At 44.9% G+C, this 26,961-nt stretch overlaps 1 protein-coding gene across 4 annotated transcripts in view; it reads right to left on the reverse strand.

The window, feature by feature from the left end:
- LOC144829208 (aromatic-L-amino-acid decarboxylase-like) overlaps window positions 1-26,675 on the reverse strand; it is an 833,710-nt gene extending 807,035 nt beyond the window's left edge. For all 4 annotated transcript variants that reach the window (XM_078688114.1, XM_078688115.1, XM_078688113.1 and 1 more), the window contains exon 1: window positions 26,597-26,675. The gene's annotated coding sequence lies outside the window, so the exon portion shown is untranslated. The remainder of the gene's footprint in view (window positions 1-26,596) is intronic.
- Window positions 26,676-26,961: the final 286 nt, after the last annotated feature.

A 26,961-nucleotide genomic window follows, 5' to 3' on the forward strand; every position in this document is an offset into this window, starting at 1 on the left:
ATGTGTAATTCTCATATACCAAATAAGCAATAATGTATACAAATGCAATTACTTTGGCATTTTTCTACAGCTTGAGTGCATACCATATATATATGTCTGCAATTTTTCCGTATATTTGAAAAATTTCAAAATGCATTTATGTATTTTGGGGTGGTAAGGTATACACACTACTCTATAGTATGTTGTACTATGTTATACTATGCCTAGATTAGTAAATATGTCCATAGTTAGCGTGGAGTGGGTGTCATGTATTCCTATCGGTTCTGAATCGATCCCCCTATTCCTGACCCTATTCTAGTTAAACAAACCAACGAGTTAACTAGCAGTCAGCCCATGAGGCAGAAAACCCCCATGATGCAGATACCGTTATCTGACGCAGTCACACTACGGCACAGGAACGTGTTATCTGATTAGGTCATAACGCTTGCGATCTAATTAGACAAGCGATATTCCTCCAGCCCCTGATAAGGCATACGGAGTTCTCATAACAAATCAAACCTATGACAACCTGGGCAAAACCCTGCGTCCATTGTTTTGATTTCACCGAGAACTTTTGTAAAAGAATGTGCTAACGAGCAAATCGTATGACATCTTTATTGACGTATCTATGTCCATCCTTACGTCAATCTCGGCACCTTAAAGGTATAAATATTACCGATCTTGCCCTATGCAAAGACACGCGTGGTGACGAGACGGAGCAGCCATACTTGCCGAAGCCGAGAGCAGAGCAGACCCCGCTGGCAGCAGCCCCGCCTTCCTGAAGCGCTGAGAGACGCGCTGATTTCTCCTGCCGAGAATCCAGCCCCGGCGTTTCTGGGTAGCCCTCGCAGGCAGCCTGGAATATCGAGAGCAGAGAAAGAGATACCATTCCTCATTCATCCTAACTTCCAGGTACAGAACTGAATAACTGTCATGCCTCGGGTCTTCCCTACGCTGTCCCTTTAAGATACAGGATATTTAAAGAACCAGGAAACAGAGAACGACGCTTCACGTTCTAGCGTCAAGCTTCCCTTGTTTCCGGTTCCGTCTATTCCTTGTTGCCTGACCTTGCAGTTCCTGATTCGCTTTCCTGTTCCGTTGCTGGTTGAGCGTATGCGTCCCCTGCCTTCTCCTAACTCGGGAGACGCTTACGCAGCATTGGTTGGCAGTGTTCCGCTGCCTTCGGCGTACCTCGTGAACGCCTATCCCCCTCTTCCCCTTTCCGTGTGCCCCGCCCGGCGGCCGGGCTTAGCTCCGCCATCCGGCCGGGCACAGCATTCTCCGGTGTTGATAGAGAGCCTGTACTCAGCGCCGGAGTGTACTTCCTTGACATCCACTGGTTGTGTTCTCCACCCGGCGGCCGGGCCTGGCTCCGCCGTCCGGTGGGATCCATTTCAGAGGGTTCTTCTCTAATTGTCCTCAGGCTGCATTCTCCACCCGGCGGCCGGGCTTCGCTCCGCCATCCGGTGGGGATTGTTTTTTCCCTTTTGGTTTTCAACTACTTGTGTACTGCACCCGGCGGCCGGGCTTTGCTCCGCTGTCCGGTGTCAGTAAATTCCCCGGTTATTGTTTTTTCTCTTAGCTAGTTAGTTAGTTTCTCCTTCACGATTTTCCTGTCCCTATCCTGTTTCCACCTAGTCCCTGTTATCCCCTATTTCCTGAACATCAGCCATTATCGCTGAGATAATACTGGAACCCTCTTTCCTTGATATTTGGTGGCACTCTTGCGTGGATCAGGGTGGGTGCATATTCCACACTACCAAGAATCGCGGTAAGAGCGCACATGCGCTACCAATCTTTTACTAGTACAATATATACATATGTATGAATTATATGTCCTGCTTTGGTTCTTCTAGATGGTGATACACTGTGTACAATATCTCCAGAAGTGTTGGGCGGAAAGGTCATTATATGCCATACAGTAGGGAAGGTGTCTTCGAAGGCTGGTCCATTATAGTTGATGTAAGAAGGGAGTTATATGGGCCATTATTGTACCTAACACCATCTCACATGCAGGTGCTCAACAGCCTATCGTGTCATCCCTGTTATAGCTCCAGACGCTGTGCCATTGTCTTCACCTTCACATGTTACCTCTGCTACATAATAAGAACCTGGGGTATGTGATATGGTTGTATTTGTACATTGGTATATTCTAGTTACTGGATTAGAGCTAGAGTTGTTGACTTCCTTTTGTTATTACAGCCTACCTGTTTGTTCCGGTTCCTTCCGTAGAGACACCATCGTATTCACTACTGGAGAGTACCATCAATCATCATTGTCTTCCCCCATCTTTCCTTGTTTTGTTTCCCTGTTTTCCCCTGGCGTGTCTCTCGTACTCTAGTGCTTGATAGAGTCGGAAGACCGTAGGGGAAGGCTGCGGATTACTCTTCGGATTCCTGACGCTCCTGTGGAACCAGCCTGCAATCCTTACAATAACCCCTCATAGAGAATTCTTAGTTAGTCACTTGGCAAAAACAAACTTAACTTAAACTGTAACTCTCTATTCCCGCCCACGTATTAGGCTTAGGTCAGGTACACGGGGTAGGCGTATTTAGAAACACCAGTTGAGTACGTTTAGTCAAATGTATATGTGTATGTAAATATATTTTATTCATTTTAAAACATCTTATGGCTTAGAAACCATATCAATGTTTTTACAGTATTATTTTATACTATTGCTTTTAATGTATGCACTTTACTTAGCTATAAGTATTGCAATAATATCGATCCATTTCTCTTGTATGAGAAAAGAGACTGATCAATAAATAACACCTTTTTATTGAACACGCCCGTCTCTTCCTTTTCTCTACATTCTGATGAGACTAAGAATGCACGTACTGACTGAGTAAAATAATTTGCCTTTTGTTCACACGACTCTCGAGATTGACTCTTGATTAGGGGAGAGCAAAGTTGTCATGTCCTATGGTTGTCAGAAACTAAATCCCTTCTTGTCTAATCAGGGAAGTTAATTCCTCCTTGAACATTCGAGAAAGTTTCTAGCGAACTCTGAGCTATGCTGGCAAACCCAAAACTTAAGTCTAGTATCGACAGTAGTAGACCTAGTTAACGTCTGGCCTAGGCCTTTACTGCTGTAGGTATTATTCCAATGCGCAGAGCCTATTGGGAAGATAGGAACTACACTACAGACCGGAATGAGAGGAAAGTGCTTCTCCTACCTTGCAGCCAAGTCCTGGAACGACCTCCTCCTCCACTGCTCCAGTTCAGGAAGGACCTCAAGACCTGGCCCTTCGGATAACCCCAGCACTCAACGGAGCCACCCCACCTCCTCCTAGTGCCTTGAGACGTTCACGGGTGAGTAGCTGTCTTTACCAACCCTGATTGATTAATTGATTAACAAAAACCTTAATGCAAAATCACATTAGTGCCACCACTAAAGGAGCAAACCTCCAAATGAACATATTAAGAAAACAAAAACTCTTCCTCCCTCAAAATGACTTCAAGTCTGCTGTGCAAGCCCTTGTGATTCTATACAACCCCCGCAGATTTGCCCAGAACCACAACAGCCCCTTTAAGGGCCTCCCTTAACTCTTCTACAAGACTCATTACAAGATCAAACAGGAACAATCTCCCCTGACTTGAAATCCCTGAACTGTTTCCCCAGTGAAGCAAGAATTAAATTGAAAATTGCTTGCATGACTCACAAAGCTCTACACTTCAATACCCCAAGTTATCTCGCTAGAAGCTTGAACTTTCTGGAGGCTGAAGCTCCTCTACAAATTCCAGCACCCTAGAGCTAAAACCACAGAGATTATTCAGGTAGAAAACTTACAATAGAGCTGTCTCTGAAATTGCCCCTCAAATGTGGAACTCTTTTCCCCCTGTAATTGGAATGATACCTTCAACTACATCTTTCAAGAAAGAAGTCAAACTGTCATGTATGAACACATTTCTAGAAAAGATCTTCAGAATTTCGTTTTTCAGGCAAACTGTTCTCTTATCCTCTATGTATTTAGACTATGTTCATTGATTTATACATTTTTGCCCTCATTCACTTGTAAAGTGATCTGATACCCGCAAGGGTAACATTCGTATTATATAAAACTTTTAAAATAAATAAATAAAAAGGCACCCAGACGTGGTATCTCTGAGAATGTCTTTAAATTTCAGTCATATATTAGGTGTTTTTCTTCCCTTGAATATTCTGTATCATTGAATGATGCTACAGTAACCTGCTTACCTGCTCTCTTCCACTATGTGAGGGCCTTGCTGCCCCTAAATTCCTGGGCCTGAAGTATCCAGAGATTTTACATTTGTAAAGTCAGAGATTCACAAAATTACAGGCTTTGCGACTGCAAAATACTGTGTTGTAATATATCGATTCTAAATTTCGATTTAAAAATCTTTTTATGTCACATTATACAGTTTGCAACCCATAACTAATCACAAGGAAATTGGGTGTGAATGGTTCGCTATGGAATGTATCATTTGTAAGTAGGAGCAATGTAGCCACAAACCATTGTTTGGATACTGACATTTGTGCTGTTCCAACATGTGAATGCAGGCTGTAGGTCCTGAGGAAAGTAGATAGTGGCCCATAAGACCACTGCCTGCCTCCCTAATGCCATTCAGAATATAACACATCTATTGTTAAATCAGTCTATGTCCCTTTTAATCAGACCCTCCAGGATATCGCGATTTCGTGATTTCGCGATTTGCCGCGATTTTTACAAAAGTGCCAGCGAAATCGGCACTTTTGTAGAAATCGCCTTATTTTTACAAAAGCTAATCCATGCCACTATATCCTGGGGGGTCTGACTAAAAGTGGGCTTTCAGAAGGCAGACACTTCTTGTTAATCACTAAAAAGGCTTTTAAGTCAAAACACAGTAAAATAATCCCTTGCCTCTTGGAGAAAGCACGCTGGGCCCTGACTGTTTAATTGAATATGTTGTAAGTGTCGCAGCCTGTGTTCATTTTTCTGTGTTCAGAAAGAGGTAACGACGGACTGGTTTGGGGCTGATCTGATGCTGTCTGTAATAGAGGTCTGCTACCGACCTTGATCGGTGGAAACCCCCTCCCAGTGTCAGGCTCGGGCGCATCTGCACCATTAACACCCGCTGCGCGGTCCCACACAGTCCTCAAGAGTGGCGGCATCCGTGGCCTATCACTCCGCCTGGTCTCTTGCAAGGGGCAGCCAGAGCCCCCGGGCATGTGCAGTGTAGTCGTCCCTGTCAGCCGTCCCTTTGGAGATGGGTGGGCATTCATTGTTCTCACCTGGTGTCCTAAGAGCGGTGCTGGGTAAAGCGGTGGCTCGAACTTGGTGAGTGTTGTGATGTGCTGCAGCACTTCTTTCAAGAGCTGAGCACGCATGCATGCATGACCACCGCATGTGAACACAAGTGGTCCTCACTACAAGCTTTCCAGCTAGGAGATGATCTGTTGAACATTGATTTTGCTCTAACTGGTAAAATACCATCTAGTGAGTCCTATGTAGGCATTTTATTTGCTTTATATTGTGAGTGAGTCAATGATGTTGTTGCTCTCGTTCAGATTTATGATCAACTTTCTACGCACCGGGCCACCCACACCATGTCCCACAACTGTATGCCCACATGTTTAATACCTTTGGACGTTGAGCTCTCAAGCAAAGTGCTTTGGAGAAACACAAATGTCTGTGGGCAACGCAGGACAGCTGAAACACAAGGCTTTTGTTTATGTGCACCCCCTTACACGGCACTCCAGGTGGGCATGCTTAGAAACCTAAAGCCCCACCGAGGGACAGAAAGGCAGGGGGCAGAGCTACCAATACTGCAACAGGTGCAGTGGCACCGACGCCCTGGAGTATGAAGGGTGCACTTCAACTACTAGCCCTGCTGGCCTTTTCCCTTCAAAACCGGCGGAGGTGTGCCAAACGTCCCTTCTTGAATGCACCTTCTATAGGAGGATGAATGGAGACATCCGCCCCACACGTGAGGTGGGGGTACTGCCACACCCTGGCAGAATGAATCGTTGGGGACAGCAGACCCCTTCTGGCACAGGAAGGGTAACTGGTGCTCCCAGCAAGGTTCAGCTGGGCTGCATGCAGAGGTATTTGTGTGTAAATCATCCTATTCACAGTTTGAATCTTGGCAACTCAGACATCCATCATTCCGAGGCCAGTAAACTGACTCCTATTAAATCAGGCGATATTAACACTGGTTATTTTCAGTGCTTCCAAATGGCTGACGTGTATTATGAAGCACATATTATATGGAAAGTGGGGACACTTCATAATTATGCAGGCAATGCAGCGGTTGTGCAATTGGTTAATTCCATTGCCCCTGTCTGTACAAAATTATGATTTGTAGGAGGGTTCTAGTGGTACTGAATGAAGAGGGCACACACGAAAGAGCAGGAAGAAATGGCACCACTGAGGCCTAGTCCAGGCACATTGAGCTGGCCTAGGCCCTGTGGCTATCATGTTTCCTGTTTATATTTATCTGTGTGTATTACGTAGCGCCAAAATGTAGCTGCAGAGAACCAAAAGTGCACCGTGCATCACGATGATGCATAAGTAGGGCTGTGAGCCAAAGGGTGTGCATCACGGTGGACTCGGGTGATCTCTGCATTTGACTTCTCACTCGGTCATGCCATCACCTACTCCAGGTCTGGTTCAACAACAAGCAGAGCACACACTTCAAGAGACCAAATGTGCGGACTGTCCAATGACGTCACGCCCCTGGAATACTTCACCACTTCATTTCCCCACGACCAGCACCAAGATTTGACACGTTGAGAATTCCCAAACCATATCCAGAGATACACTCGAATATCTGTACATGCTTTTCGAGGGAAACAAAGTGTCTGCATTGTAATTAAACCAAATATACATAGCTTCATGTTGTTAAATAACTAAAAAAGGTAAGATATCTGTGTTTGTTGTAGGAAAAATGGCCAAATAAAATGCCGCAAAATTGCCGCTAAATTTCCATATTTGTGCCGCTAAATTTCCATTTTTGTGCCACTAAATTTGCGAATCCATGCCGCTATATCCTGGGGGGTCTGTAGGGGTTGCATTAAAAAAAGGGATGTATGATGTTACAACGCATACTTTTACCATGCATGCCTTTACAACGCGGTATTTACAACGAATACCTTTACAATGCATAGTGCTTTGGGGCGCTCGATAGTGAATAGTTTAATTTACTATTTCAACTCCAGTCCCCGTGGATAGTAGGGAAGGTGTTGGATAGTAAATTAAATCTATTCCCTATCCTAGAGCGCCCCCCAGCGCAATGCGTTGTAATGGTTTGCGTTGTAAAAGTTCCGTCGTAAAGGCACTGCGTGGTAAAAGTTGCGTTGTAAAGAATGTTTACCAAAAAAAAGGTTGTCATACTGTGAAAGCAAATGCTGGGATGGAGACCTGCTTTCACTTTGCAGGCCTCCATTTATGCCTTTGCAGTCAATAATGAAGGGGTTTCTAGAAGGATCATGCCTCGCTATCTTTAATAGGGCAAGATTTTGTAAAGCCTACGAAATAGTAATTTTGCTCTGCAACTGATATGTACATCTGTCGCTGTTTAAAATGAATGTTGGGTCGCAAGGCAGTGCAAACACACCAACTACTTTGCATACTCAAATTGTGTTCATCTGACTCCATTTCACTTTATACCACAATGCTTGATTTGTAACAGAGTTAGGGACATATTTATAACATTAGCGGTGCAGGGCAGTGCAACAAGTCACCTTGTTGTGCTGCCCTGTATTACAGGGAAAGAGCAGGAATGCACTGTATTTATCCAATGCAGTGCATTCCTGTCCTTTCCCCTTGTACTGGTGCTCTTTTGGCAGCCTAATTGCAATGCAGGTACCTTTGCACCATGGTGTAAGGGTGGCTTTGTTGTAAGCAGGATTGTTTTTGTGCAGCGTTTTCCTCTTTCTATGTGTGCTGCAGAATGTTAGTGAACATACAGTCTCAACAAACAACCAACAATGTACTGCTGTTTTTGCTGCATGGCAGTAAGTGTTTATATCACTGTCTTCCAACCCTTTGTGGGCCACTCCATGCTGCATCACAAAACACAATGAAAACTTCACCCGAGGCCTTGGAGGCTGCATGCCTTCTCAGTGATAGACTAGTCCCACCCTGACCTGCCAAGGAGAGAGATATCTACATGCAACACACAGAATCTTCCACAGGTGCACTCTTAAGTACAAAACTGAAATGAGAACTGACTGCTCTCATAACCAGCTCACTACTCTTTGAAGAGATCACTTCACATGGGCCTTAAAACATCCCTTCCTATCTTATAACAGGTTTATTTCAGAGACAAAGATCAGCCTAGGGATTATACAAAAAGGAAGATTTGACTAGAAGGCATTATAGTCGTCTTGCTGCGAGTTAATAGTGGCACCAACCACCCTAGCTCTCTGCTCCGGTGATAACTAGGGAAGGATGGGTCTCAATTTAAGGATGAGATGACAGCAGCTACTCACCACTGCACCCATCTAAGTGCTAAGTGATACATCTGCAAAAAAGCCTACATTTTTGACATATTTGGCAGCCGCAAATTCATGTCTAAAGATTTCTGAGGTGGGGAAAAGATAGAGAATGCATGGTATTTGTAATTTTGTTTACTCTATGGTTTCAAGGTGTGAGAGCCTCTAAGTAAAATTGTAGTTCAAACTGCTATAGGCTGTAGGTTTTTGTTGTTCCAATTGTCTTGGTGTTGAGAGGTGACTGTGCCCTACGCATGTCAGTGGTGTAGCAAGAGTGCAGTGGACCCTAATACAACAAAGAAAATGTGTTCCCTGCTTCCCATCCAATCATTTTCTAGTAAAAACAGCCACTGAGCCCCGATGTCACTGAATTTGCCCCACTATTGAAAGATACACTCGTGGGGAAAGTTAAAACAGAGATGCGCTCAGCTAACTTGTTTCGTCCCTAAACGAGGACCTAACCAAAGCTGCAAAACTAGATATGTATACAAAACATTAATGTTCAGGAGAGAAAAGATTATACATACTAAGGATTTATTGTATTGGATAGTTGATTAATAAGAACTGATGGCTGTTTTAAATTTTATATTTACTATTTGTATACATTGTTTTAATATGTACAGTATGAGTTTGAAATGTTGTATTTTGACCCTGAGAATACCCGAATGCGCTATGGGTATCTCCTGCATGATTTGTATGATTAAAACTTGGAGATTGATGAATTAATGCTGGATTAGCAATTGGAACTTTAAATATATCCCATGGTTCAAAAAGTACTACTCCAGAAATGAAAGACTGGTCTGTAGATGGAATCTTCCCGCTCTCTTAGAAGGGTAAGGGCGTATTCCAGCCAATTGTTGTTCCAGTGGTCTCCCCTACCGTATTCTCTTTAATGCTCCTTTGTTTAAAGCTGGAAGCTGAATGTTCTCTAAATTCGTTGCCTGGGTTATGCAATATGATTTATGGCCAATGCCCAACAGTCGCCACCCTAACTTTTTGCTATGTTGTATAAAAGAACCAGGTAGTAATATTGAGATTTCGATGAAGGTCTTTTTGGAATCCTAAACATCTTGTTCAGTTGGATCCTCCCAAAGGAATCCATTAAGCAAATTTTCTTTCTTGAGCTGGCTTGATCTAAAGCAAGTCTCATGAGTAAATTCCCTGATGAATTGAGAAGAAAAATTGGCTAAGCAAAAAACATTGGTTTGCCTTTAATGAATTTAGCAATGACCATTCTTGAATGGCTGCTGCTTTCTATGGATCCAGAGACACACCAACTGAACTCAGGAAATAGCTAAGAACTTTTTTTCAAATTGTAATTTCTCAGATTTGTCTTAGTCTTGTTAGTAAAGTGATGATTTCCATGATCCTGCACAATAGTAAAAAATATCCATATGTCATCTAAATAAATAACTACAAACTGATTGAAAATATATGATAAAAAGTTGTAAAAAATGATTGGAAGAAATGGGTGCCATTAAAGAGACCAAAGTTCCTTACTTGATACTTACAATGCAAAAAAGGCATCCAAAGAGTGGTCTTGCACTTGCCTCCTTCTTTCTAGCAAGGCAGATAGTATACCTGTGGAGTTCTTTTTCTGTAACGATTCTTGTTTTTGTATTCAAGCCATTGGGTAGCAATCATTTATTGTCACCTGATTTAATCCCCAATACTCAAACAGCTTAATTACTGGTTCTTATCGTGAACCAAAAATAAGGACACTCTTGCAGATGAAGTTCAGCAGTAAGTTAAACCATTCTAGAGAGTATCTTGCAGGCATTGTTTTAAAAAATCATCCTTCCCCTCTGATACAGAAGATGTTCGTCCACATGGAATCATCGCATTAGAAATAGTTGGAATTGCACAGTCTATTTCCCTATTGGTGGTAGAAGTTTCTTTTGGGTTTATCAAAATAATTTGCAGAGGTTTAGCGTTAGCCAAAGTCTATATCGATTGAGGCTATAGCACTGGGAATACGAGAATTGGAAAGCAGAGGGTTCACCGGTGACCAATGATTTTCTCTGATGAACGAATGTTCTAGACAAAATGTAGGTGACAGAGATTAGTTTATGATGACCCATTTCATGTAAGGAGCCAATCACAAAAGGAGGAGGGATCACACTGCCCGGCATACCAACTCACAATTAGCCCAGGCGTATTTGTGGTAATTGTAATGCATGATAACACTCTCTTCAGTTGAAAGTTCTTAGTACCCACCATTGTTTGAGATGACAGTGCTTTGTATCTCTAGACACATTTCAGAGTGGTACAGAGACCTGAGAAGACTTTGGACAGCACTTCCAGCACCCCCAAATTAACCTGTTGCTCTCTACTGAAGAAAGAATGAATCCAGAAACACATGTCTAGAGTAAGTCTGGGCAGAGTTTGCGGAGTTCCGATGCACTACGCGGAGTTTCACAAATGTGTTAGGTCGCCCTGCTTGCACTGATTGTTAGAGCCGGGTGTTTGCCCCATGCTGGAAAATCAGAGCGAACTGCACCATGTGCACCACAAGAAGGCGATGCTACTTTCTACTGCTCGAGTAGATGTTCTACTTGAGCAGGACCTTCTTCAACACAACGGAAGGTTTCGCAACGTGAGCTGTAGCAGCCATCTGCGACCACCCGTCGATGAGAAATCTTGCCTGTAGGTGGTCTGGAGTAGGAGTTTTCTTGCTTGTGCTCACCAGCTTAACAATGACGATCGCAGAAAAAACTTGTTAGACTTGGCATCTTTTGGCATGTTTCCCCTTTCTGTTTGCTTACTGACCTCCCGGTTTTTGCTGGTTAAGTTTCTCTGTGCACTTTTCTCACTGCTGTTCAGTGTTAAAATGCAAGTGCTCCTGTCGTAAGTGGTTGTAATGAATTGGTGATTCCATGATTGGTTATTTGATTTACTAGTCAGTACACTGTGTGTGACCAGTGCATTTAAATCAAATACTGCTAGTAGGCTTGCAGCGATGGTTGTGGCACCCACACAAGCAGCACTTCAAAGGTAACTCAGACCTGCCACTGCAGTGTCTGTGTCCAGTCTCGTACTGCCATGTCGACTTGGCAAGTGCACCCACTTGCCAAGCCCTAACCTTCCCTTTTCTTACATGTGAGTCACCTTTAAGGTAGGCCCAAGGTACCCCGGTGGGCAGGGTACAGTGTATGTGGAAGGTAGGACATGCCCTGATGTGTGTGGCATGTCCTGATAGTGAAATACTGTCAATTTCGTTTCTCACTATTGAAAGGCTTTTTGGCACATGGGAAAGCATGGGAGTTAATTTATGACATCGTATAAATATATCTTCCCATTGGGACCAGATAGAAAAATAAAGTTTAGTGTGGCTGAACTCAGAATCTAAAGATGCATCTTTTAGTACAAGTGAGTTTTACATTCGGTGTTTGAAAATGCCACTTTTAGAAAGTATGTATTTTCTTGCTTAGCCATCCTGTGTGCCTTTGATAGGATGTGTATTGACTGTCTGGCTTTGGAGTGACAGGTTGGGCTGGGGATGTGCAGTGGCTCCAGAGAGTCTGGGTGAGTCAGGACTGGGCTGAATAGACCTGGGATGCATTTAGAGTAGTGGGAGGAGATTTCCTTGCACCTGAATGGGCCTGGTCTGCTGCAGACAATTCTGTTTCCGCCTCTTGATGGAACGCCGGACCGGAGAACACCAAACTGGTTTGGACTAAGAACAGACACACTCTGCCTAAGAGGACAAAGGCATTTGGAGTATAAATATTCGGGCCCAGACCCCAGAACTTTAGAATTCTTTTGGACCAAGAAGACTGCCACGAAGAAGAACTGGAGAAGCTGTGAGGAAGAACTACCACTTTGCTGAGTGCTTTGCTGTGTTAGCCTGCCATGGCTGCTTCTGTTTTGGACAGTAAAAGAACTGGACTTTATTGAGTTTCTCCAAGGGCTTGAGGTAGAGCTTACCCCCTATTCTGAAGTCTCAGGAACAGCAAAGACACCAAGTTCTTCTGCCATCAGCAATGGGGACTGTGTGTGTTGTGCTGCAACAGAAAAAAAAGCAACCCAAAGCTGTTTACAATGCCACTGCCGATTCCATGACCTGAAGGCACCACAGAGGGCAGCGACGCAGCTCTTGTCTCACCAAAGACACCACCTAATGCTGCCACCGAGCCACTGCTTACACGGCAACTTGTGGGCACCGCACTTCGCACCACCTTGCTTCATGACACCGCCTTGATATCCCTGACGATGACGCTCCACGCCAACATCGATGGCGCTACTTGCACCATGGTTCGAGGGCACCCGTCATAAGTTACATGATATACCATCCTCATTACATACAGCAGCCTTGGCCTACTGACGTCGGCACCATTGACTACAGTTTGTCAGCCGATGTCAGCGCTTCAGCAACGACAACTACGCTGCTTGCACCGTGACCTGCCAGCATGCGACAAACACCGCATCACTTCGCACCGCAACCCTGGTCTCACTGCCACTGCTCTACGACCGTCACCGAGCTGCTGCCTACACAGTGACCTGAGGGAACCGCATGCCGCACCGCTGACCTTCGCACCGCAGCCCCGATGCCTGCCGACTCGGGCGCTCCCGACTTCAACTGCGAGGAGTTCTATTTGCAACACGTGTGACTTCAAGGGCCCGAAGACTCCTGCACCGACTTCCGGAACCGAAGCCTGCGGATCAAGGCCCTTCGGGCCTCATCAAGAGGTCGCTGACGCCCTACATTTCTACAGGGAATATTTTGTCGGTCTTCCCGACACAGCAACTGGCTCCAGCTCCTTTTTCAGGGGATGAAGATGTGTAAGTCTATACTTTTGAGTAACTTTACACTCAGATTTAGTATAAAAAATATCTGAAAGTAGTGCAGTTAATCAAAAGTGTAAGAATAGATAACTCTTGTACATTTCACACAAAGTAATTCAGGATTATATTTCATCATTGCTATTCTGGTAATCGATCTTCAAGAAGATACACTTTCATCTTTAAAGGCACGAAATGACACCAAAGTCATATAGTGCCTGATTATAAGTTTGTCGGTCGGACCGCCGTACCGCCGCCACAGCGGTCTTCCTCCCCTGTATTACGATGCACCTGCTGGCCAAGCAGCTGCATTTCTGATGGTGGGGAATACTTTTCCATATGAGGTGATGCAGGTGTGTATATTTTGACTGCACAATTTTTAAATGTCACATATGCATGATATATGTGGAAAAATACCTACTACGAGTACTTTCCCACTATCATGTGTGCTTAGTCCAGTCAATGGGTAAATATTGCAAAGAGGACGTACCCGGATCTTGGCGCCAAGGAAGGGGGACCCTGGAAGAAGGGATCCATCTGGGAGATTGAAGGGACGAAAAGGAAATTGGTGAGTATATACCCCAATTCCTTTGAAATCTGCCTTGTGTGCCACTGCAACTAAAATTCTTGCCTTGCCAGGGCAGAGGAGAGCAAAATGAGAAAGGACATTCCTTGAGATTACACATTGGGGACATGAAGGGGGGGGTCACCTCATTTCAGGACACACCAAACTGTGCCCTTGGAAAAAAATCAAATATTGCTGTTTAAGGGGTCTCCAAGGATCAAGAGCCACACACACTATTGCCTACAGCAAAAAAGACAGGGTAACTTTCAGGGATAAAAAAAAACTGGGCTGGACGTCATGGCTCCAGATTATTGTGGGCTTTTGTCCTTGCACCTATCTGCAACTCAACAGATATCCAATAAGTATATCTGTAAACATTCTCTCGAGACCAGGGGCGTAACACAGGACCCTGCTGTCAGATCGGGGGGAGCGGACCTTGAGCTCAAGGCCAATTAGTATCTGTGAGCTAGTAGAGTCTCAGAGATCCTCCACGCATTCTTCAGGGGACCCCATCATTTTGCATTATACTACTGTGAGATATCTCAAGTTTACTTTTTCCTGCTCTTCTGGCTGATGAACCCAAAATGATAACCTCATTTGCTTCCTCTGTGCTATTTTTGCGGACTCTTTCTGCCCACCCCAGCCATTCTCTATCATATCATTTCCTGCCTTACTCAGTCTCCTCTGACCCGTCCTAAGGGCCAGATGTATCAACATTTGGGATACCAATTTCCTAATTGTGATTGTCTCTGAATTGCAATTAGGAAATCAGAATTCCTGTAGTATGAAAGAAAATACCGATTCCTAGTAGTTTGCAAATCAACCAACCTAATGAATATTAATAAGGTAGGTCACAATTTACAACCCATTATGAATCGCCATCATCACAGGGATGGTTGTCAGTAGACCACCATATCTGTGATTGCTTTTTTTTTTTTTTTTTTAATAAAGCGATCTTTTTTTATGCATCTCATTTTCCATAAAGGAAAACAAAATCCATTTAAAAAAGGAAATGAAACCTTTAAGTTTAATTTTTTAAGAGTAAGAAATGGTCAGTGGAACCACTACCTGCTCTTACAAAATATTTTTTTAGAGCATTCACAAATACAAATTGGCTAGGGCCATCGCCCTAAATGTCAAGATTCTTTGTGATAGTAGAGTGAAGCTTTCCAGCTGCATCGTATCTGCTGCCAACTCTCGTTGCGACTACCAACAGCATGCACAGACCGTGGCTACACCATTTTGATACACTGACGGTCTTTATACTATTTTGGTCCAACCCTGGCAGCTCCATGAGAGGCACATTGGTAGGCACTCCTTGATTGTGTGAATAAGTCATATAAGTACTTGGGCTCGCCGCATTGACAAAGGCTGCAGTGTTCCCTGACTAAGTTGTTGTCCGATAGGGACTAAACCATTGTGTTAGGATTAAACGCTCGGTTTTGGAAAATGAACGCATTTACAAGGCGGGCCGCGAACGAAGTCCTGTGCATCTCATTGTAATATCAGCAGGCACCATCTGTCAGTTGTCATGGCAACATTTGGTAACAGGTGTGGGTGACCGATTTACATTTCGGTAATTACATTTCCCTCCAACTTGGAGTGGTATGTATCAGTGACGGACGCTGGCCCTTTTCCTTGCAAGCCTCCAGGATGAAGGGTACTCACTGCCTGTGAGGATAACATGGAACCGTGGAACAAACTATCTCCAGAAATCTTGTGTAGCACAGAGTGAGCACCCATGGCGCAGGGTCCGCTCCAGTGAGCAGAGATCGGGTTTCTCCATTCGCTCTAGGATTCAGAGATGCTTCAGAGTCCTTGTACATCCGATACTGTCACAGAATTACCAGTGCACAACTCCTTTCCTCTCGAGAATAGCACCTGTCAGTGCCGCCACATCGGGATCTGTCGCTAAGGACCACAAATGGTGCCGTTATCTTTGTGCGTATCTCCCTCTTGGCTGTTTGTAGATGCTTGTCACTCCTCTTAGACAGATGCCGTTTCACGGGTTATCAAGATGGAGTGCATAGTCATAGCTGCCAAGGTTTCAGATTGCTTATGAATGACATTTTCGTAATTTCAGTGTAATTATGAGTGACATTTCAACGACTATGAGTGACACTTTCACACGAGTAAAATGTAAATGTAAAAAATGTAAATTGATACTTGTATAGCGCACTACTCACCCGCAAGGGTCTCAAGGCGCTTGTACGAATACCGCTCTGGAACCCATCCTGGCTTTCCCTGTGAGGTGTCCGCTCCTGGGCACCCCCAAGGTGGAGGCCAGGCATTCTTAGCGTTGTGGGGGCCGTTGTGTAGATTAAGCAAGCTATTGCCCAGAGTTGCAGAGTGGGACTCCATGATTGGAATAGGCACCGAGGCGAGAATTGTCAGGTCTGTGGAATTTTGAGCCCAAGACGCGCCGAGGTAGGGAATTGAACCCTGGTCCCGGGCTAGACCTCGGCATCAGGGTCTGCCGCTCTAACCATTGAGCCACATCAAGTAACGAAAATGAGAGAAACATATCAATATCAGAAGTTACACCCATTTGAGCATCAAGAAACTCTAATTAATATCTTAAAACTGCAGCAAAGCACCAGAAATAGAAGGGCAGTAACCGGAGACAAACTCCGTGACTGCAGTCCATAGTAACAGAGGGCAGGTAGGCACTACTGAAGCTACTGAGAAATGCCAAGCCTTTTGTGTGTAAATTTAAAAGGATGCCACCTTGGTTTGGGCCATATTACTAACATACCTATGTGCTGGATGTTTGAGCTCTCCCATATCTGCTTCTGGTGTGTCTGCCTGCAGCCTTATAAATTCACCACGTGGTCCAAGACACTGTACCTGCAGAGGCGTCACCCCTACCTTAGATGCATTGAGTCGAGAATCATGGCCGTGCTCAGGACTTACAGCTGTTTTTACCACGGCAAGCGGCTAACAATACAGTGAGGTGTAACGGTTTAGTATTGCGGGCATGGGAACCATGAGCCTGCAGTGGACTCTGGGAGGCAGGTTCAGGACGGGAGCCTCCGCAGCACCCACTTCCTTAGTCCAGGACTATCTTCGGTGAGTCTGTTGCTGTCCAGAGAATGTCCCTGCTAACTCTCATGCAGGACACCACAAACAACCCGCCAAAGCAGATTTAGTCATTGGACATGCCATAAAGCCTCCGCCAATTCGGGCAACCTCAAAACCCTCACGCTGACTGTCACGCTTCATACCCTCACTCCACAGCAATGTGCAAAGCCTTTCTGGTATCCTGACACCCTCAGACATTCCGAAGACTCTGTCTGCCCGCTGAGCCCCACAATAGAACAGCACCAACAAAAGCAGCCGTTAGGGGTTTCGGAAGCAAATACTTTTAAATTAGGGGGCGGCACAATTCACAAGTGATCATTATACATGAAAATACCGTTACCTCTTTCTTTGCATTGTTTAGTTTCAGTTTATTTTATTTATGATTACGGAACTCATAAGAGATCCACATAAAAAAAAAAAACAATACATTCCAACAAATCAAATACAAGAGATATTACATATGCAAGAAATATTAAAAAATGCAAAAAATAAAACAGAGCATCAGTATCACCACCTAATATAAATTCAAAAAACATTTGAAAAATGTATACAGTTTAAAACAAAACATTTCATTAGGGGGGTTGTTCATAGCAACTATGAAATCGGAGGCAGACAAAATGTTCAATTGGAAACAAATTGATCTTAGGCATTTACGCCTATGAAACATTAAGGCTGGGCAAACGAAAATAACATGGAGCAAATCCTGATCTTTCATATAGCAGAGATCACAAACAGCTGAAGAACTATACCATTTAGATAAGAGAGATTTCAGGGGAAGTAAATCCTGTCTTAGTAAGAATAGTAGACGCCTGACACCATGGGGAATATTCCAGTGAACATATGGTTGCGCCGACTTCACCAAACATGAATTAATAACAGGAGTAGAGCCTTTTTTCAAAGTACGAAACTCTCTATCTAATCTAAACCCTAGGTCCCAAGAAGCGGACTTCAAGATGGTTTTTAGCTGAAATTGCGATAAAGAAAATAAATCAGTTTTATCTAATTGAAGTTGGCTCACAGCATATCTAAATTTTTTTAGAATTAACGAATAATCATTAAGGTTTCCCAGCAACTCAGTTTTTATTAGATGTCTTAATATAATAATAATAATAATAATTCTTTATTCGGTTAATCACAAAGAGAAACCATAAAAGAAGCAAATAACATAAGAAATTCATACATACATAGTTTAAAAAGGAAAAACCATTTCATAAGAAGAAAACATTTTGTGCATTTGAGCAAAGAGGGAAAAAGGTAATTTTGTTTCAGAGAGTCTTCGATCATTAAATAGTTTCCTTTTACTTTTTCCTTAGTGCGGTTTGCTAAAGGTTTTTTCTGTGGTTCAAAATACATTTTAAAAAGTTTAAAACCAGGTAACAGACTTCTTCCGACTCTAAGGTTTGCAGTCTTAGAAAGGCTGGTCGACATTGTCTGAGGCCCCATCGCCTGCACAGCGGAAGTATCCAGTATTTTCTGTGGAGATGATAAAATTTACAGAATAAAATGACGTGAATATTGGATTGGGTTGTTATCGCGTCACATGGGCACGGAGGCAGGTTCGGGTCCCAGGCTTTGTTTAATGGGAAGGCGACCAGTCTGTAAAAAAGGTTCAGTCTGAGCCTGGTAAGTAACATCCTCTCGAATGTTTTAATGTCAAGAGTAAGATACGGTTGAATGCCAAACGTTTGCTGGATTGTGTTAGCGTTAACCACTGAAGGTTTTGCTGACTCGGATGACAGTCTTAGTGTTTCCAGGTGCCGTAGTGCGAGTTCTTTGAGTTCCTTTTTTGGGAGAGCTACCAGTGATTCTGGCTGTAGGTAATATTTTTCGAGGCCAAGGTCGGTGAGAAAGTTTCTGACGTAGCTAAGCCACTTGATTCTGTAGGCATAGTCGAGTGACATTGTGTCAGCCACTATCGACTGTGATAGTGTGTTAGCTTCCGACGTCCAAATACGCCTCCACAAAAGTAGTGGCTGAATTTTAAGGAGATCCTGCAAGTAAGGAATACCCAATTCCATGTGAGAGGCGTAGTTTGGTGAGCCTTTTGGGGTGGCAAGAAGAAATCTTACAAATCGATTTTCAATTATTTGGAGGGCTCCAACATCTGTATGACCCCAGATCCCTGCTCCGTAAAGAGCTATCGCCTGGCACTTGGCATTGTAGATTCCTAAAAGTTCTATTGGGCGCCTCCTTCCCAGTTTTCGGGAAAAAGTCTGCAGGGCTGCTATTGCGCGCTTAAAGTTGTGACATCTCGCCTCAACTGCTGGTCTCCATGTTAGATTATCATCAATCACAATCCCAAGGTATGGATATTGTGTGGCACTCTCCAAAGGTTGACTATCGAGGAAGATGTTTTTTTTCCCTTTCTTCCCCCTCCCCGTGGTCATGACAAAAGTTTTTTTTACATTAACCTTTAGGTCCAGGGAGTTCATGAAGGTGGTATATCTATTTAGAGAGTACTGGAGTTCACGCGGGGTTCGGGCCAGGATGACGGCATCGTCCGCGTAGAGGAGCGCTGGAATCAATCTCTGTTTCATTTTTGGGAGGTCCTGGGCCCCTCTCAGCATTGCCTCCTCCAAGCCGTTTGTGTAGAGCGAGAAGAGAAAGGGGGCCAGGACACAGCCCTGCCTAACTCCTCGCTCCACCCCAAATGATGCCGTCAGCTCGCCGTTCTTTCCGAACCGTACTCTAGCTGAAGCACCTGAATACAGCTCTCTTAGAAGGTCCAACAATGAGGGGTCCACATTCATCTCTTTTAGGACTGTCCATAGTTTGGAATGTGCTACGCAGTCGAAAGCGGCAGACAGGTCTACATAGACCATGTATACCGTCGATTTCTTTGCGTGCATATATTTGGCCATTATGAGGCTGAGGTTAAGTGCCTGCTCAACTGTCCCCAGGCCTTCTCTAAAGCCGAATTGTAAATCCGAGATGATGGACTTTTCCTCACTCCACAGTTGTAGTCTCTCCAGAATGACCCTTCCCACCACTTTGCCAAGGGAGTCCAGGAGGGATATGGGACGATAGCATTTTGGGTCCTGTCGGTCCCCTTTCTTGAAGATGGGGACCATAATTGATCTTGTCCAGGAGTCCAAAATGCCCTCGCTAGCTGCTGCTATACATACTCTTGTTAAGATAGGTGCCCAAAGCTCCTGGTTAAACTTAAAAAGGTCCACAGGCACGCCGTCCGGACCCGGGGCCTTTCCGGTTTTGCTTTTATCCAGAGCCACCAGAATTTCTGTGATGTCAAAAGAAATTGGGATTGGGTATTGTACTTCGTTGTGGTGATGAGGTGGATGGTCAGTAATTTCTTGGTTTTTGAAAATTTGTTCAAAATGAGCTATCCAAGTTCCCTCATCTATTGCCACCTCTATCTTAGGAGAGTTGTTGTCCGAGAGGAAAGGGGATCTGATCGTTCTCCAGAAGTCCTTACTATTTTTTGATAGAGAGCTCTTATCTAGGTCATTCCAGAGTTTCTCTTTCATTTGTTGTAATTTTTCTTTACGTTCCAACTTGTATTTCTTTCTCAGAAATTGGATATGGCCCGCATCCCTTGGTTTTTTATGGAGGGCGGTTTTTAGATCAGTTAGGGCTCTCGTACAGTTGTGGTTGAACCAACCTTTCCTATCCGTGTGTTTATTAGTTGTTTTCCCCATGAGTAGGCTCTTGGCTAATTTCAGTATTTCTGCAAAGTTCGACAGGACCTCGGCGTGGTTTAAAGCTAAGTCCAGGCAGTTAATAATATGCGAGTATGCCTGGTTGACTAACTGTTTTGTGAGTTTTTGTGGGTCGATCTTTTCCCATTTTATGGAATAGCCATTTTGTTTGTGCAGTTGTAGATTATTTTGGGTAAGGGCAGCTGCAATGTCCGTAGCCTTGGATCTATGTTCCGATAGATGAAGTTCGGTTTTTAATGCATAGTGGTCACTTAGTAGGTTGTGTATTACTTGATGGTCTGTGACTTTTGCGGCAAGGCTGTAGGACAGCAGGATGTAGTCCACTGTTGTCTGGTAGCCTCTAGCTACATAGGTTGGTTTAAACAGATTTTTCTCAGCCTTCGGGGAATTGGAAATAAATAGGTCAAGCTCTGAGAGGATGTTATTCAGGGCGTTGCCAGGTTTATTATGGATGAAGTGAGCTAGTGGGGCATCATTATCATCCAAAAAACCGCAAATTTTGGAATCTGCCAATGGACACGGATGTGTGTTAAAATCCCCTCCCCAAATGAAGTGGATCGTTTTGGAATTAGTCTCCCCGTATTGGGGGGATCTTAGTCTCTCCTGCATGTTATCGATGAAGGTGAGGAAGTCGTTTTCCGCTATGTTGTTGTAGAAATTAACGAGTATGATGGTATCTTCGTTTGCGAAGGAGAGGGAAAGTATCTGGTAATTGGAGTCAGTGAAGAGGTTAGACACTTTTAGGTGGGAAAGAGTGTTTGCAATATAAATTGTTAAACCTCCTTTGGGTCTGCCTATTGGGCTTCGAGTAGCAGGTGAAAAGTAGGTTTTATACCCTAACAGATGTAACTCCGAAGTTGCCCAGGTTTCTTGGAGGCAGATTATTTTGCCTTGCTCTAGGAAGTTGACTGCCACAGGATCGTTGATCTTGGTTCGGAGGCCCGCCACATTCCAGAATAGTAAAGGTATTGTATGCGGGTTCTCTTTCGGGGCAGAGGATGGTGAAGTTATGACGGGGTTGTTACTTTGGGAGGAGGAGTGTATCGAGCTTGGGGTGATTTGTTCTGAGTCCCTTAATGGTCAATCCACCATTTCTAGGGGACTGTATCTGTTTGTTGTTGGGATGTTGTGCCAGGGATCCCATCTAGGTGGAGCTCTACGGATCCTCCTCTGTTGTTGGTATCCCCATTCTCCGTGAGTTTCTCCCGGCTGGCGTTGGTTGACTAATTGCCAAGGGATTTCCTGTTCCCTAAAGCGAGAAGTGCCATATTGTCTGTTGTCGGGGAAGCTTAGTTGGCGCTGGAGTGGCTCGACCCAGGGAAAAGCGGGGTCCTCGAAGAAATTAGTGTTTGGGGTTTGGATGGAGGGGTAGAAGAATGAGAGGGGTTTAATTCTTATACTTCCCTTTGGATTTGGATGTTCCCCAGAGGTGATATAATCTACCACCCATGGGTCCTCGAAGGTGATGATGATGCAGTCCCCTGGGTATTGTTTGCTGCCTTTCCCCACCCACGGAGTCCTATAAAGTGAAGAGATCCTACCATGGCAGTTTGGCGGCATGGGGCGGTTAGTCTGCAGCCAATGATGAACTTTGTTCTTTAAGGACCACGGCGGTTCCGCCGTGTTAGGAGGTAGTTCGATTACTCCAATCATGACTGCTACGTAGGGGGCAGCCTCGGGAGGAAGCTCCGTATGGAGTCTGACTTCCCCATGCTCTTTTGGATGATTTTTTTGAGCTGGTTGAGAGGAGGAGTTGTGTGCCGGGGTTTTAAGGGGAGCAGTTTTTCTGGGGGCTGGTTGTGGTCGAGTGATTGTGGGTGGTTGCGTTTTGGTTTGTTTTAGTGTAGCCGGACCTACAGTGGAAGGGTTTGGAGTACTTTGGGTCAGAGTGGCTGGAGGTATTGGGATGGGGGGGGGAACGGTGGGTGGTACTGTCTGTGAGGTGATTGTGTGGGGGATAGGGGGTTTTGTGGTGCTGCTCGAAGAGTTAGGGGGAGCGTTGTGAGAAGAAATTGCGTTCCCTTTCTTCTTTGGGGAGGGCCCCTGGGAGTATTGTGAAGATGGGATGAGCTTCGAAATCTGTGATTCTAGCTTAGTTAGCTTTAATTCTACAGGTAGTAGTAGTTGTTTAAAGATTTCTGTTATCTTCTCTAATAGTATGGAATTATCCGGATTTTCAGGGGCCTTTATGTGTAGTTGCGATGGCGAGTCCAACAGAATAGGTGTGGATCCTTCCTGTTGTTCTCGATGGACTATTACTGTCGCAAGTGCTTGCTGTGGTTGGAGGGGAATTAGTGTCGACGTTAGTGCGATCTGAGGAATATTCGGAGGAGGAGCAGTGTTGGCTAGTATAAAATTATTTTGGGGGAACTTACTTTTGCTAATCGCTCCTTCTCTCCTTCCTCTTGCTTGGATGTCTTCCAGGGGGGATCTCTGGGTAGGGGATTGAGGTGGTAGCTCTGGCGTTTTTTCCAATTCTGAGGCTAGCGGGGAGTCTGCAAGGTCAGAAACAGAAAGGTTTATGTTGTTTGGAAGGCTGCGTCTGCCTTCTTGCGAGATAACTGGCGCTTTTTTGTTTGCAGTCGGGGCGGGAGTTTTAGCTTCTGCGAGATTACCCAGGGAAGATCGCTTGGCAAATTGTAGGTCCAGTGACACTCTTTTTTCAATGAGGGTGATACTTTGATCAATGAGTGAATTTGCTTTTGCCAGGAAATCGTCCATGGGTCCCAGTAACTTTCTGGCGCTCCCTGGAGCGGGGGTTTTTTGTTTAGACCCTCTTGTGGCTACCATCTTGTAATACTATGAGATGATGAAGTAATAGATGGTAGTTTTCGTGATTTATGATGATATGAGTTAGGTAGCGAATGTGGAGAAAGGTAGGTGAGGTAGCTTCCAATAGATAGAGCTTTGGGCGATCTCCCGGGCTCGCCGGGCCTCGAACGGCCTAAAACGGCCCGCTCTTTGCCCGGTCTTCGCCCCGGACTATGCCCCGCGCGCGTCCCGCGATGCGCGTTGCTGGGGTCGCTTTTACGTTGCGCTTGATTGTAGGGGCGTGGCACTGGGAGGGGGCGCGGCTCACGCGGGAAGAGGACCAGCTGGAGCTGTTGTATGCTGGTCCTCGCAGTCCCGGGGCCGGCGCCTCACCCTCCTCTGCGGCCACTAGGTCTCTCAAGGCTTCCCCACAGATCAGCAGCACTGGGAGGCGTTGGTAGGCTACTCCTGTAGCGGCAAAGAGAGTCTTCAGGAACACAAACGGATTACGAGTGGCACCCGCGAAGCGGGTGCCGGGAGAAGTTATCGCGCTGTCCTGGGGGCGTGGCACTGGGAGGGGGCGCGGCTCACGCGGGAAGAGGACCAGCTGGAGCTGTTGTATGCTGGTCCTCGCAGTCCCGGGGCCGGCGCCTCACCCTCCTCTGCGGCCACTAGGTCTCTCAAGGCTTCCCCACAGATCAGCAGCACTGGGAGGCGTTGGTAGGCTACTCCTGTAGCGGCAAAGAGAGTCTTCAGGAACACAAACGGATTACGAGTGGCACCCGCGAAGCGGGTGCCGGGAGAAGTTATCGCGCTGTCCTGGGGGCGTGGCACTGGGAGGGGGCGCGGCTCACGCGGGAAGAGGACCAGCTGGAGCTGTTGTATGCTGGTCCTCGCAGTCCCGGGGCCGGCGCCTCACCCTCCTCTGCGGCCACTAGGTCTCTCAAGGCTTCCCCACAGATCAGCAGCACTGGGAGGCGTTGGTAGGCTACTCCTGTAGCGGCAAAGAGAGTCTTCAGGAACACAAACGGATTACGAGTATAAGTTTGTTATACGAAAGGCAGGCAGAAAACAGATACGGGATCAAAATGCTGTATTCATGACCATGCCATAACAGATGAAGAATTAGCCCTCACGGACCATCCGTGAAAAATGTCTTAATATGCCAGGCTCACCCCTTGACAGATTAAAGATCCAGCGCACACTCCCCGCTAAACCTTGAACCCAACTGCTGCGTAAACCGAATTCCTGTCTAAGAGCAGCTGTAGAACTAGCTGTATTGACAGATAAATGCTGCGTAGGATTTTACCTTCAGTAGAGTTCAAGAAGCTCCAGCTTTTTATATCGATTAGCTCCAATCCATAGAGTAACGAGGCAGGAATTTTTGCTCGATATACATCCAATAATATTGAAAATGCCTTCTACCAGTGGCTTTATATAAAGACATCAAACTCTTTCCCTGGACAATAGCTTTGCGGATGTTATTAACTATGTTAGTTTTTTCACTTAAATTACTCATAACGATTTTGCCAAGGAAAGTATACAATTTCACTGTGTCCAGTTTTTGGCCCCTCACCTTCCAAGAAAAGTTTGCATATTTAAAATTCTTCTTGCCCGAAAAGCACATCACTTTACTTTTCGCGATATTTATCAGCAAATGATGTTTTCCTACGTACATATATAAGGCATGCAGGCGATTATTCAATCCCTTAGGCGTTAAGTCAAGAACCAAGATGTCGTCAGCATACATTAGACAAACGATTGGAGACCCCCCAAAATAGGGGCTATACCTGTACTTGTAGACAGGGTCTGGGGTAAATCAGCAATATAAAGGGAAAACAGCAAAGGAGCCAATAGGCAACCCTGCTTTAACCCATTGGCTGTAGGAATCGTTCTTGATAATCCTCTTTCCCCAGCCAACAAAACTTTGCACCAAGTATCTGAATGCAAGGCACGGATTAATCTAACAAGAAATGATGGCATCCCTAAATCGAATAATTTTCCCCACAGCAATGTTCTATCCACTTTATCAAAAGCTGTGGAGAAATCGATGAAGGCGCCATAGACTCGCCCCCCACGAACCTTAACATATTTCTCTGTTATAACCTGGAGAGCAGTCAGATTATCAAGGGTACCGTGCCTTTGCCTAAAACCAGTTTGTTCAAACGGTAAAATTTCAGCCATAGACACCCATTCGTTGATTAATTTAAGAAGGCATTTTGCGAATACCTTGCCGATAGCATCTAATAAAGCAATTTGGCGATAATTTTGAGGTAGATCTCTAGCCCCTTTTTTATAAAGAGGGACTAGTATGCTCCCTTTCCAAGATGCAGGAACGGTTCCACTAATGAAGCAAAATTTGAACATTGATAAAGGATTTTGCTCCATAATTCACTCGGTTGTTTTAGGACAGAAATAGGGATCTCGTCCGGACCCATCGCGCCAGAAGAGCGCATGCCCCTAATAGCTAGCTCAATATCTTTTTCGGACGGTGAATCATATGGAAGATTATCCTCATAAGGGAGATCCTTGTCCCGTTGCAAGCCATTATTACTGTATAATTTATCAATATATTGAATCCAGATCTGCTCATCAATAGAGATGGGCGTAGGACAGGATCTAGAACCGCAACCCTTGCCAATTAATGACCAAAAAGTTCTGGCTTGACCCTTATAAGAGGATTCCCGGAGTTTAATCCATAGAGAATCCTCTTTATCTCTTTTTAATCTGGCCTTCAACCTTGACCTTCTTCTTTTTAACAGGACTAATTTATGGTGCCTTTCTTGGTTAAACAGTAAATATTGCCCCCTTATCAATTTATTTATTTCAATGTTTAGTTGCCGAAGTGGTTTGGGGAGTACTGTATATTTTTTGATAGAAGGGGCTTTCTTTGCTATTGAGATTACTATTTCCAAAAATTCCGAAAAACCTAGGAGTTCCCTCCCGTCCCATTGGGACAATTTTGCTACTTTGTTGTAATGAAGTAATTTGTGCACTGTTCTTGAGTTGTTTTGTAGTGACGATCCCACAGCATATTAAAGGTGTGTAGTGTACCACCATTTTTTGATCAGTGTTTAATATTAAGATTATAATGGCTTTAACTTAATCAAAGGAGGAGACCTATTGCATTTTCAATGCTTGCTATAATTGCAGGCTAAAAAGCAATTCGAACGATAAACATGAATGTGGTAATGAAAGCGACAGACCTCGGGAGCTCGCTGGCACCTATAGAATCAGCGGAGCCTGACTCCGCAGCAGACCGCTCGCAGTGACTGTTGTGTTTTCCTTGCGGTGAGTACAAATCCGCTATGAAGTGTTACTTACCCACAGCTGATGAGACGTCCTCGCTATCTCTCACCCTTCGTCTTTTTCTCCGTCTTATCCACGGTGACAGACAGTTGTGGTGCACGCAGCGAGTTTATATGGGCTAGGTATCCATGTCCTCTAAGCCAATCAGAGTAAAGTGCTTTGCGCGGCTCTGACATTTAGCTGCAGGAGCCGGCACTGCCGGAAGCGCGCAGCGCGAGGCGCGGTGCACGAGGTCCTAGTGAATGAGCACAGCGTCCTCATTATCTCGAGCAGAGTACTCAGTCGTTCCAACGTAAACTGTGGGTGAGGGACACCGAGTGAGCAACCGCAGCATTTAGTACTCTTGAGTAATACCTAACTTTGTCAATCTGTAACTGGCA

Source organism: Lissotriton helveticus, chromosome 4_1, assembly GCF_964261635.1.
Source record: "Lissotriton helveticus chromosome 4_1, aLisHel1.1, whole genome shotgun sequence".
In the NCBI taxonomy this organism is placed as follows: Eukaryota; Metazoa; Chordata; class Amphibia; order Caudata; family Salamandridae; genus Lissotriton; species Lissotriton helveticus.